The sequence below is a fragment of the Schistocerca nitens genome, chromosome 6 (assembly GCF_023898315.1).
Source record: "Schistocerca nitens isolate TAMUIC-IGC-003100 chromosome 6, iqSchNite1.1, whole genome shotgun sequence".
Taxonomy (NCBI): domain Eukaryota; kingdom Metazoa; phylum Arthropoda; class Insecta; order Orthoptera; family Acrididae; genus Schistocerca; species Schistocerca nitens.
This window is the reverse complement of record NC_064619.1, coordinates 238,359,939-238,374,600: the sequence shown is the minus strand read 5'-3', so window position 1 is coordinate 238,374,600 and position 14,662 is coordinate 238,359,939. Positions and strand designations below refer to the sequence as shown.

General features: G+C 40.6%; 1 protein-coding gene across 1 annotated transcript in view; it reads right to left on the bottom strand.

Moving 5' to 3' along the window:
• The window catches only part of LOC126262820 (uncharacterized), an 817,803-nt gene that overhangs the window by 239,479 nt on the left and 563,662 nt on the right, over nt 1-14,662 (bottom strand). The window lies entirely within an intron of this gene.

The window sequence follows — 14,662 nt, the reverse complement described above, 5'->3', positions numbered from 1 at the left end:
TATGCAGCAGACCTCAGTAGTGGCTAGAAGAGTTGCTAAGTCGAAGAGGAAAAAGAAGGTTCTGCTGTTAGGTAGTTCTCATGGCAGAGGTGTAGGCCAGCAGTTGCAGGAAGTGCTGGGGAGTGAGTACCAGGTCACCAGCATTGTGAAGCCTAATGCAGGATTGGCTCAGGTGACTTAACATAGGGGAGTTATGTAGGGATTTTACTAAAGAGGATCAGGTAGTGATTGTGGGTGGGGCTGGTAATAGTATTGATAGGGATGGGGAGTATGACATAGATTGGGACCTGGAAAAGATAGCCACTCACACTGGGAACACGAATGTGCATTTCGTGGAACTGTTTCAGCGTCACGATCGGCCTCATCTTAATACAGCCGTCAGGCGTAATAACATGAGACTTGGGAGTGCGCTGATGACAGAAAGCATGGGTCACATTTCAGTGGTGTCGGTGGAGTCTATCAGCAGGACAGGTTTCACTAGACATGGCCTGCACCTCAACAGGTATGGGAAGAGAAGGTTAGCAAAGCTTATAGGTGACAGCATAGGTTGGGTTGGTGGGATCACTCATGGGAAAATTCCTGCAGTAGTGGGTGTTAGAGCTGCACCTTTTTTAGATTGAAGTCAGCTGATAGGTATTCCTGCTTAAGGGAAGTCTCTCTAACAAAGGAACCACTTTTGACAAAGCTTAGGTATCCGAGTAATGAGGGAATTAGTATATTTCATCAAAATATACAAGGTACTAGAGATAAAGTTAGTGAACTGCTTATAGATGTTGACTCTGAAATTATTGGTATATCTGAACACTTCTTAAATAAGGAGATAATTCAGAGGCTTCCTTTACCAGGATACAGGTTGGCTGGTAGCTTTTCGAGGAGCTCTTTGCGGTGTGGGAGAGTAGCCATGTATGTGAAAAACGGCATCCCATTTGAGTCAACTGATGTTTCAAAGTACTGCACTGAAAAGGTGTTTGAATGTTGTGCAGGTGTGGTTAAATTTAATGCAGCTAAACTTCTAACTGTTGTTATTTATAGATCCCCAGACTCCGATTTCACAACATTTTTGCTAAAGCTAGAGGAGGTTCTTGGTTCACTTTATAGGAAATACAAAAAGTTAGTTATATGTGGTGACTTCAATATTAATTGTATAAGTGATTGTGCAAGGAAGAGGATGCTGGTAGACCTCCTTAATTCATATAATCTTATGCAAACCGTATTCTTTCCAACTAGAGTGCAAGGGAACAGTAGAACAACCATAGACAACATTTTTGTTCATTCCTCATTACTAGAAGGGCATTCTGTTAGAAAAAAAGGTGAATGGGCTTTCAGATCATGATGCACAAATTTTAACTCTAAAAGATTTTTGTGCTGCAACACGTGTTAAATATAGTCATCAGCTGTTTAGGAAAGCTGATCCAGTTGCTGTAGAGACCTTTGTAAACCTTATCAAGGAACGAGAGTGGCAAGACGTTTATAGCGCTGATACAGTAGATGATAAATATAATGCTTTTCTCAAGCCTTTTCTCGTGCTCTTTGAAAGTTGCTTTCCGTTAGAACGTTCAAAACAGGGCACTAGCACAAACAGGCAGCCTGGGTGGCTGACTAGAGGGATAAGAATATTTTGTAGAACAAAGTGGCAATTATATCAAAACGTTAGAAACAGTCAGAATATAAATGCAGCAGCCCATTACAAACAGTATTGTAAGGTGCTTAAAAATGTTATTAGGAAGGCAAAAAGTATGTGGTATGCAGATAGAATAGCTAAGTCTCAGGATAAAATTAAAACCATATGGTCAGTCGTAAAGGAAGTGGCTGGTCTGCAGAGACAGGTCGAGGATATAGAATCAGTGCGTAGTGGGCATGTCCGTGTTACTGATAAGTCACATATATGTACAGTATTTAATAATCACTTTCTGAATATAGCAGGTGAACTAAATAGAAACCTAGTCCCAACAGGGAATCATATAGCGCTCTTAGAAAAAAGTGTTCCGAGACAGTTACCTGAAATGCTCCTCCATGATACTGACAAGAGGGAGATTGAGTTAATAATTAAATCACTAAAGACCAAGAACTCTCATGGATATGACGGGGTATCTAGCAGAATACTGAAGTATTGTTCTATGTATGTTAGCCCAGTACTTAGCCGTATCTGTAACTTTTCCTTTAGGAGTGGTCGGTTTCCTGACCGATTAAAGTACTCGGTAGTGAAGCCACTTTATAAAAAGGGAGACAGGGATAATATTGACAATTATAGACCTATTTCTATGCCATCGGTTTTTGCTAAAGTTATCGAGAAGGTTGTATATGCAAGGTTAGTGGAGCATTTAAATTCACATAATTTGCTGTCAAATGTTCAGTTTGGTTTTAGAAATGGTTTAACAACTGAAAATGCTAAATTCTCTTTTCTCTGTGAGGTTTTGGACGGATTTAATAAAAGGTTGCGAACGCTAGGAGTTTTCTTTGATTTAACGAAGGCTTTTGACTGTGTTGACCACAAAATATTACTGCAGAAGTTGGACCATTATGGAGTAAGGGGAGTAGCTTACAATTGGTTCGCCTCTTACTTTAAGAACAGAAAGCAGAAGGTAATTCTCCGCAATATTGAGAATGGTAGTGATGTTCAGTCCCAATGGGGCACTGTTAAGTGGGGCGTTCCCCAAGGGTCGGTGCTGGTGCCACTGCTGTTTCTTATTTATATAAATGATATGCCTTCTAGTATTACAGGTGATTCAAAAATATTTCTGTTTGCTGATGACACCAGCTTAGTAGTGAAGGATCTTGTGTGTAATATTGAAACAGTATCAAATAATGTAGTTCATGAAATAAGTTCGTGGCTTGTGGAAAATAATTTGATGGTAAATCACAGTAAGACTCAGTTTTTACAGTTTCTAACTCACAATTCAACAAGAAGCGATATTTTGATCAGACAGAATGGGCATATTATAAGCGAGACGGAACAGTTCAAGTTCCTAGGCGTTCGGATAGATAGTAAGCTGTTGTGGAAAGCCCATGTCCAGGATCTTGTTCAGAAACTAAATGCTGCTTTATTTACCATTAGAACAGTATCTGAAATAAGTGACACTTCAACACGAAAAGTAGTCTACTTCGCATATTTTCATACGCTTATGTCGTATGGTAGTATTTTTTGGGGTAATTCTTCTGATTCAAAAAGAGTATTTTTGGCTCAAAAACGGGCTGTTCGAGCTATGTGTGGTGTAAGTTCGAGATCGTCTTGTCGACCCCTATTCAATAGTCTGGGAATTCTGACATTGCCCTCACAGTATATATTTTCTTTAATGTCGTTTGTTGTTTGCAATATTAGCCTATTCCTAAGAGTTAGCAGCTTTCACTCAGTTAATACTAGGCAGAAATCCAATCTGCATGTGGAATGCACTTCCTTGACTCTTGTGCAGAAAGTAGTGCAGTATTCTGCTGCATCCATTTTCAATAAGCTACCACAAGAACGCAAAAATCTTAGCAGTAGCCCAAACACTTAAGTCTAAACTGAAGAGTTTCCTCATGGCTCACTCCTCCTATTCTGTCGAGGAGCTCCTGGAAGATCTAAAAAATTAAGCAAATTCCAGTGTTACATTGTTTATTTTCTTTATTTAAACTTACTTGTCACCTGAATATGTTTTTTATATTTCATTTTATCTGTTTCTAATATCGTGTTATAATTTCATGTATTGACTTGTTCCATGACCATGGAGACTTCTCCTTAATTTGGTCACACGGAACAATAAATAAATAAATAAACAAATGTGGGTGCATGACAAACGTATCGACTAAGCTATTTAGTCTTCGCCTCGCGTGATATAACCGTTATCAAACAAAGATATCATCAGGAAGCAGACATACCGCTCTGATTGTGCAGTGGAGTGTGTACAAACTGACTGTGGTTTTTTAAATAATTTCGCCGGAAGAGGTCACGTGTCGGGAGAGGTACCATCCGCTCACATCGCACTTTTTCATTGCCGTCACTGTATGTAAGTGACTTTATCTCGAAATAGCTTAAAATACATAGAGGTCAGTTCACCAAACAAATTATTTTATGATGTTGCTGCTGTAACATTTTAGAGTACCTACAGAATTGTGGAGATTATAATTACCTTAACAAGGAGTATGTCATGATCTATATCTGAAGTGGATTGTTTTCTGTTGAATGGTTGTATTACGTTATTGATTGGTTCACTCAAGCTGCATTGTAGAAATCATACCAAAAAAATGCAGTCTGACGATAATTTATGTCATAATTAAACGACATTTCCAAAAAGCCTTAAGTTCTGCTCAGATAATAATATTTTACTACTGCATTGCAACCGTGAATGTTCGTTTGTCACAGTTTTGCAGATGAGTTAATGTAACTCATGACCTCTTAGTATCCATTTGTGACAAAACATTGGATTTCTTTAACGCGAGCTGCTGGTGCAGAGATCGTTGTCCGCATCGACACAATACAAACAACATGAAGATCTAAGTAAAGCGGTTGTGTGGGATGGTTTACATTACCCGTAGAAAAGCGTTCCCGCAATGGGTAAGAAAAAGAAATTCTGCTTACACTTAAAGCATATTGCTACAGAAATGTTCGTATAACGTCCCATTACCCCTGGGTGCAGTCAGATATTAGCTAGTTCCCCCCAGCTGCAGAGTCATCAACATTAGTGCTTAACTAACTTTTAGAATGAAAAAGAATTTTGATTGAATACTTTTATGTTGAGAGTGGCGAATGACAGTTTCTGTAAGTGTTTTACTGCATAATGAACTAATGGTTTTGCTTATTTCTAACAATCTTTTTTTATAGAATGATGAATTACTTAGCAGCGCATCGCGAGTGCTACCTGTAACTCCTCTTCAGGAAAGAAAGCTAACTATCCACATTGAGGATAGACACTTGCTACAAAATATGCTTCCTGTTCACCACTGCTCTGAGTAGCGACTCTTGCTTCACCGAACTGTATACTCCCATTTGAAAGCAACCAAATAAAAATGTGTGCGCTGTAAATCATTTCACTGCTGGACTCCTTTCATCGGAAGTGGCAGAAATTGGAAGACCTTATTCTGCCAATGCATTATGTCGGACCAATGCCACTAATATTAATACCACTATGTAGGCCCTAGAGCAATTTAGTAACCATTGCGTATTTACTGTTGTGTTGTACTGGCACTTGGATGGATTATCTTCTACCAAGTGAATAATGAATCAGTTTCTGGTCTACTGCGGGAGCTATTCACATGTCTGAGAAGGCACTTTGATGAGATGTCAAAGAATATGTGATATACATGTATCAATGTTCCTGTCATAGATGCGTGACACCAGAGTAAAATGTTAGTGCGTACTAAGTGAGGAAAAAGATGTTCATACATTCGTTTCATAAGTTTTAACCTCGACCAAATTGTGTCACGGCTTAATTTTCGTATTTGAAAAAAAAAAAAAAAAAAAAAGAAAATAAGGACTCGAACTTTCAGTGTTACAATCTTGCGAAATGGTGATAATAATACTGATCTTTAAAAATAATAATTCAGTTTCGTAAACGGAACACCATCGACTTTTTTTTTTACCCTCCAAGAAAATTTAATTTTACCACTCAGGGGATAATTACCCAGGTTTGAAGCCACTGTTCTGAAGAGACTTGCTGTTCGCGCATTTGTTCACCACACACACACACACACACACACACACACACACACACACACACACACACACACACACACACACACACACACACACGAGAAATTATCGTTATTGTCTGAGAAATTACACGAAAATGCAGACGTAGCTTCAGTTCTTAAAATTACTTAATTGTTCTACAGTATCTGTGACACACCTTAAATCACATTTTGATGTAATAAACTAGTTGTACGACCAAGTGTTGTGTAAAATAGGCACCATCAGCTGAAATCAGACGAAGTTAAAGCAATTATTTCTGTTGATTTGTAACATCAAAACGTTTCAGTGACTAATTTCTTTCATTATTTACGGATTTATGCTTCAATTGCTTACAAGATTTCCAATAATTCTTATGAACATTCGGCCTCAACACCATTTTGACTGATTACCTTTCAGTTTAAGTGCGATGTGAAAATTTTAGTGAACTACTAACATTCTGGAGCTTTTATTTTGTTAGCGGTACCGAGGTTTTATGCTCCACGAAATGCAAAATGACATTCTGAATTTCATATACCACTTGCGCAAAGGGCCTGTGACAATTTCAGAAAGCCCCGAAATAGACAAAAGATACATTGAACATCAAATACAGAATAGCAGAGACACTCTGAAAGCAGGGAAAATATACAATAAAATAAATCAGGTAGGCCTGCAGCCAGTATGGGGACAGAACTACTACGCAAGAAGTATAGGGGTCCATCAAAACCGACTCCAGATTAGTCTACCGAAACTGACGCAGTAGGTTATCGGCCTCAGGTTACAAAGGTAGTTATGTAGAAGACCAAATTGTAAAGGACGGACAGTATTCACATGTGATAAGTGTAGTATTCTTTTGTTTCTGGGAGTTTCGTAAATAAGGATACACAAGGTGTAATGGGTAATAAGTGCAAATATTTCTGTTGGTGACTGAGGACGGTGTACTGGACGACATTACTTCAGTAGTAGTATTTGCAGACGAATAATTATAGCTATTACAAGTGTTTTGTTTTTAGGCTGGTTAGTACCTCCAAGTACGTGTGGCAAATGCTATTAATGCTTGTTTTCTCCTGGGCAGCGGGTCAGGTAATGAAGTGTGGACACGTGGACGCAGAACGGTTAGTCTATACTGACAGGCGTAGTCCAGTTAGAGGTGGAGTAATGGCAATGCAGAAAATGTAGGGCCTAAAGTGTTGTGTGATGTGTTTGTGGGAAAACTGTTCGATTTAGAGAAAAACAATCAACGTACTGATGTGTGTACGTGTTAAGGTACCACATATAAAAATATTTGCACCTATGCCCGTTTCACCCCGTATTCTCAGAAAGTATGCCACCACGTATTTCTCATATTTTATGATGTAAATCCTATAGATGTATCACAAAAATGTTAAATAAAATTGTTTTACTGAATGAAGCGATGTAAGTATTCAGTTTCTCGAATGCCTGCTGTCGTAAATATGCGACATACCAAACAAGTATAGCGTATGTTAGATGTGACGCTTCATTACTGGCTAAAAACTACGATTTTCGATTTTTTCTTTCAAGAAGAAATTTATTCAGGCATTAAGCGCTTAATATTGATTATAGATGGCAGAAACCGTTTTGTTAATGTCTTTCGCTCACTTTGGTGGATTGCAGTGTAGGGGCGTGTTATGTAGCAGTTTGAAAATGTGGAAGAACACATTACCAAGAAGTACAAAGAGTATTCAATAGTCAGTATAAATTTCATTTTCCTGGTCTTCAGGTACTTTGGCTACAGTCGGTCCTCGTCTTTCAGTATCTCTGGGTAGAGAAAATCAATCTTCACGTTTCCCTCGCTCGTCATCCAAAAATAAATTTGATGACGCTTGCAAAGCAGAGATTCCTCCTCTGCTCTGTGGAAATATTCGGTGCCTGGGAAAGGGCAGCACAGCCAAGGATGGCGTGAAGCGAAAAACGCCGCACACAGCGGGCGCTCTGCTGCTATTAACTCGACAGCGAAAGGGCAAAAAAATATTGTCTTGCTAAAAATATACCATAGTTGATTCAATATTTGTACTTCTGTAGATCTTACGAGCGTGTCTGTATTCACCTTTCTGCATGCTATCACTTGTCCAAGACCGTGTTAGAAAATTCTTTGCGGTTGAGGAAAAAACTGAGGTGGACACAGTTTAGGTGACTCGACAAATGTAATCACACTGTTGTTGTAAAATTTGGGAGAAGATTTTCATTTAGCTCTCATTGCGTCTTCTTATTTCAAATATGCCAGGTCATTTGCTGGAGCCTGCCTATCACTCAGTCCCGGCGCGCTGTAGGCGGCTATGGGAGTGTCGGTCAAGCCGTGGAGGTTCCCCCTGAACAACGCGGGCCAGAAATACTTACCGGGACGGGGCGTGCCGTCACTTGAGATTGCGTTCCCGGCTGCACTCGGCCCCTGGGCTATTTCTGGAGTAGAGGCGCGCCTCGATGATGGCGCACGTCATCTGCGCCGTCGTTCCAATACGTGCCGGCCAAAGTCTCAGAGGGGCGGCCTCATCTGTACGTGTATACTGACAGGCTGCTGCAATCATCGGTTGCAGCAACCGCGACTCTGACGCGATATTTGAGAGGGCTCGATCTCGCCTGTTGCCAACAACAGAACCATTATTTTCGATGCGTAGAAATCAATATCTGCCCGATTGGCCGCACACGCCCAATTTCACAACGCTCGGATAGGCTGCTTTGAGAAACGAATTTCAAAGCTGGATGTACTAGGGTCATTTGGTAAGTAAGGTCCGATTTCTAATAAAATAAACGATTATTTGTTTTTTCAAAAATGTTTTTATTTAATACCTTACATGTTTCTCTATTTTTTCTAGGTAGTTTCCATGTATGTGTAAACATCTGTCATAACGTTCTATAAGCTTTTGTGTCACTAAGCCATAGACGTCTGCCACCTCTGAGGATAGCCAGATTTATCTGCTGCTTTTACGTCGCCGTCTGCTGCGAAGCGCTTGACATCGAGAAACTCCTTTAGGTTGAAGGTCAAGTTGAAATTGTGAATCGCCTAGGTTGAAGGTCAAGTTGAAATTGTGAATCGCCGATCTGCACTAATATTTTCGTCCACAGGTTATACCAAAATATTCTGAGTTCACTCATGATCGGCCTGATCGCGGCTCATCATGGACACTTTCTCGCCCTTCTTCGAGATCTCTCACCCACACACTCACTTTGCTGTCACTCATCGCATTGGGACCATAGACCTCACTTACCTTTCGATGAACTACCGCTGCTGCCACGTTCCTTGCTGTCAAAAACCGAATCACTGACCGTGTTTCACAGTCGGCGGACTGATCAATTGTTTTATCATTATGAACTCACACTGTGAACACAACACCGACAGACCAATGAAAATGGCGTCGTTTGGCGAGGAAGACATGCAAGGAGTCGGTGCGCATGCGCGTTTCAATTTTCGAGCGAAATTCGATTAGCTACGACGGTTCGGAATTTACTTTATGAATAACACTCGTATTATAGGCTGTACGTAACACAAGGGCGAAAGATTTGTATGGGCCCCCTGTCAGATGTTACAGAGCCTGCATAGGTCCTCCGCATCTGAGCTGTCCTAGCTGTTCACAATGTTGTCGACTGCGATTTGTGTCTCAATGAACTACCTGCGGAACTGTGTGTATGTGGGCATGCACAAGCTGGGTGATTAAGTTTTAATTGTCACCGCGAAAAATAAAAATTACTTAATTAATTTTTGGTTTGTTTGGAGGTGTATGTCCGCAGTCTTGGTACACATGGAATTCCCCGCGCCACAGTACCATAGCACGCCAAAAGATGAGCCAGTTAAGAAAAAGGGAACGGGCTCTGCCATTTTATTTTGACTCTTCTAGCGCCGAGTTGCCATACTGTGACGCGGAGAATTCATTGTGTATTAATTGCATGACTTTATTTCCCGATATAATAATTAAAACTTTATCATTCCCCCTCAGATGTGGGGAAGAGAGTGGCTCCAGCATCACAATTTTCGGAATATGTTCTAAACCCATATTGGTAACTGTATAATAAACTCTAAAACAAAAAAAAATCGTCACACCATGTAGGAATTATCCGAATAGGATGGAAATCAGTAGATGTGATGTGCGTGTACTGACAAACAAACGATTACAATTTCAGAAAAGTTGGATGATTTATTCAAGAAAAAGACCTTCACAAATTGAGGAAGTCAATAAAGCATTGATCCACCACTGGGCCTTATACAAGCAGTTATTCTGCTTGGCATTAACTGATAGTCTTGTTGGATGTCCTCTAGACGGATATCGTGTCAAGTTCTGTCCAGTTGGAGCTTTAGATCGTCAAGATCCCGATCTGGCTGGAGGGCCCCTGCCCATAATGCTTCAAACGTTCTTAGTTAGGGAGAGACCCGGCGCCCTTGCTGGCCAAAGTAGGGTTTGACAAGCACGGAGACGAGCAGCAGAACCTCTCGCCGTGTGCGGACGGACATTATCTTGCAGAAATGTAAGCCGAAGGTGACTTGTCTTGAAGGGAAACAAAACGGGGAGTACAGTGTCGTTGACGTACCGCTGTGTGGTTAGTGTGCTGCGCATGACAACCAAAGGGATGCTGGTATGACAAGAAATGGCACCCTAGACCGTCACTTCTGGTTGTCAGGTCGTTTGGCGGACGACAGTCATGTTGGGGGTCCCGCCGCTGTCTGAGGTGTCTACAGACACGTCTTCGTTGGTCATCGGGGCTCAGTTCGAAGTGGACCTCATCACTGAAGACAATTCTATTCCAGTCAATGAGATTCTAGGACTTAGACGTGACTGGAGATGTCCCAGATAGCGGTGGGATACCAACCTAAAAGTCTCTCTCGATACCAGGAGTGTTGGTCTGGTGTGCCGTTCCTGTTCATAGTAGAACCTCTTTGGTTTTCTTACGCGCCACTCTTGCTGCGCAGCGGCACGTCAACGATATTTCACGCTCCATTACGTTGTCCTTCATGGCAGGCCATCCTCCGCCTATAATTCAGCAAGTCAATGCCCACCCGCAAACGGCGAGAGTTTCTGGTGCTTGTCTTCGTGCTTTGGAAACCCCACCTTGGCCAGAAAGATCGCTGGATCTCTCCAGAATTGAGAACGCTTGAAGCATTATGGGTAGAGCCATCCAACCATCTCGGCAGTCTGACGGTCTAACGAACCAGTTGGGCAGAATTTGGGACAACATCTCTTAGGAGACATCCAACAACTCTATCAAGCCGAATAACTGCTTGCATAAGGACCAGAGGTTGACCAGTGCGTTGCTGGTTTGGTCTGTTTACGAAGCTCTTTCATTTGAATAAATCATCCATTTTTTCTGAAATTGTAATCATCTTTTTATTTGTACATGTGCATCACATCTACCGACTTCCGTACCATTCGTATAATTCGTTCGTGGTGCATCGTTATTTTGTTTGTTACTTTTTTTATCCTAGAGTATATGTTACACTGCTGTACGATAGTCAGTTGAAGTGTTAAACAAAAAGCATTTCACTTACCGTCAATGATTAGATTTCTTAGCGTAAAACTGTACACACTGACTGTTGATGAAATAGGTGTAATATGCACTCAGAATAGTAATCCTTATAATTCTGTCAGTCACATTTCGAAGATATGAAAAACACACACACACAAAAGCATCGATACCAAAAATAAAAAAAGGTGTGGTGATCTTATGGAACCGAGACAGTCAACAGCATACGACGAGTTTCGTTGAACGCTTTCAGAATCGACGCCGTGAAAGGCAGAAACTACAACAGTCTTCGTTAACGACAATGCATGCCCGGACTGACGTGTACATTCTCAAGTTCTGACGGGAACTTTCCGTCCATCCTGCATACTCACGTCACTACTTATACACTGCGATACAGTGTGATTGCGAACGTTCTGAACATAGAGATGCTTTGAAAACGTCGGTTTAAAAGAGGACCTTATCAAGGTAACATAAGTTCCTAGAAAGTGATGTCGACGAGGGGTTTTGATAAGAACTTTTATCTAACTTTTTTGTTTTATTTTCTAGATAAACGGGCTTTTATTTTGATATTTTTCTCGCGTGATAGTACTATTTATTACCAAAATTTTTCCCTTACGCAGAACTTCTTGGTTTGAATAACAAGTTGAAATAATTAAGCATCAGGTGAACCCAGATAATTTCAGAGTCCACAGGAGAGAAATATCACCAGTTCTCTGCGACAGAATGCATGATTTATTCTTTGTAGCTCAGTAGGTCATTAACGTGTCTACAACCAAAAAATAAAAGGACATCAACTGTCTGCGTAAATAAAGAATTATTTTTGTGTCATATTATCGCCAGTCAATTGCATGAGGTCTGTCACCACATTTAATCACTCAATCAAATACAAAACTGTTCAGGCTTTTGTGGCCAGTTTTTCACGTATTGCCTCTTTGTCGCAGTTTTATCTCAATACCTTCGGCCGACGTTTGTTTAATGATTTTTTTAAGGTTTTGACATTACTTTTGACTGGCAGTGCCAAAGCTTCAGGCTCCATTGCTGAAAATCTGAAGATGGCAGACATCTAAAAGCTGTATAAGGCGGTAAATCAGTGAAAAAATTTTTTGCGACCGGGTCATATGATGTAATTATGGGCATACAGCTTGCTTATGTCTGTCGACAATGATCTGTGTTGCACTCCGTCAGAAAATCAAAGTGACGAATCTCCTCCAGAGCTTCGTGTACATCGACGTACAGAAATGTTTTGATCGGTGGAAGGAACGAATGTAGACGAGTGTGGCTCAAATTAGACCTATTTTTAAGGTGGCTGACATTAACTGATCATATTTAGAAAAACACAACAACGCACCTAATATTTTCCGACAACTGCTTTGATGTCGTGCTACTGAACTGAGTATGAAAAAATGTGACAGAAACGCCATAGTGTTTTTCGTCCGTCATAAAAAATATTCTGAGTGAACTAATACTGACATACGCACAGTAAAATGAAACGAAATGCATTACCTTGCTGTGTGACTTACCATGGAATACGATTAGAGTATATAACCGATGACGTAATTTTCACTTGTCTTAGTTTTCTTAAACTGCTCGTAGACTCTGCTTCATGTTAAGTAAATAGTACAAATTACAGCGTGAGACTGTATCAAGCAATGCACACCACGTTTGTATATCAAGTTCGTAGTGATGCATAAAGCTGAATGTAATGTAAAAATCTTGGACCTTTGGTGCTCTGTAGCTTCCAGATATTTATTAAAGGACACCATATAAACGCCTTGAACTGCACTAGAAATTATTATTTGTCAAAACCTGTTTTCGGATTTATAACCCATTATCATTGACATCTGATACAGAGGAACAAACAACTGTTTGTGTATCGACTTCTACAAAATGACAGCTGTATATATTTTAGAAGTAATATCTCTACTTTTATTATGTACCTCTGTAGTAGTGACGTGCGTTTCAGCTAATAAGACAGAATCTAGACTCTGTTCTATCACATAGTATACAGATTGTCATCTATGTTACTGCTGCGGCTGGTCCCGACGGAGGTTCGAGTCCTCCCTCGGGCATGGGTGTGTGTGTTTGTCCTTAAGATGATTTAAGTTAAGTAGTGTGTAAGCTTAGGGACTGATGACCATAGCAGTTAAGTCCAATAAGATTTCATACACATTTGAACATGTTACTGCTGTCAGATCTCAGGGAGTGACAGTTCTTGAGAAGTTTGACATAACTGTAACATAGTGTAAACGTGGAATTGACAGGTCGAAGACTCTGCATTACCTGTCTTTTGTTACTTCTAAGATCAAATTTATATATGTCTATGACATGCATTCATATATGTTGTACTTGGTGGTAAGTTCCTATGGGACCAAACTGCTGAGGTCATCGGTCCCTAGGCTTACACACTACTTAACCTAACTTAAACTAACTTACGCTAAGGACAACACACACACACACACACACACACACACACACACACATGCCCAAGGGAGGCCTCGAACGTCCGACGGGGGGAGCCGCGCGAACCGTGGTATGTTGTACTATTTTGCAGTTTTACACATTTCGTATATTCTACCTTCATACCCCAATTGCCGAAAAATTGTAATTTACATATGTAAACGCATGATATATGTAAATATGTCTGTGACAAATACCAAAAGACAGGTAATGTACACTCTTTGACCTGTCAGTTACACTGTACGTTTACGCTATATGTCAGTTACATCAAACGTTATCAAGAACTGTCACTGCCTAATAGTAACATACATAACAACCTGTGTATACGATAAGACACATTTCAGATCCTACTGTGTTAACTGAGACGCATGTCATTGCTGCTTTTGTAAGGGTGTTCGGAAATTCCCGTTATTAACTTCTAGGACTCGTAGAGGGGAGAGCGTACATAATATTTTGAACAGGAACCTATGTTGGCTACAGCCATCTGAAAACATGTTTGCTAGATAGGAAGGAACAGGATAGTCACGGTGGGTTGTGGTTACGTCGGATCGGCTGATGTCATTTGAAGTCTATCCTACCTCTTCGACCTAGTTCGAGCCTCATCCACGTCACTGTGAGTGTTAGAACAACGTGGTTGAGTACACGTTTGCAGATTTATCAGGATCGTTCTCCACAACGTCCGACCCCATTGCATACCATTTTCGCCACAATTTCAAGAAAGGGTACCTTCACCGCCAGCAGTCGTGAAGTTGGTGCTCCAGGGAGACGTCGCACACCCAAATTGGAAGAGATCGTGCTGCATCGCGTTGAAACGTACCCGTCAGCGATTACACGAGCATTTGCTTTGGTTATTAATGAGTGCAGTTGTAAAACAAGTGATGTACTGGGCTTACGGCTAATCCATTACTTATAAAAGTGGTCTCGTTACCAACATTTTTTCAAATGCTTGTAAGACGGAAACGGTACGTTTCCTTACATGAGTTCCCCTTCAAAATATTTTTACTCAGTCCTCTCTACAAGTACCAGAATCTGTAACGGGAATTTTCGAACACGCTGTAGATACAGTTGTCATTCTTTAGAAGTCGATGTACA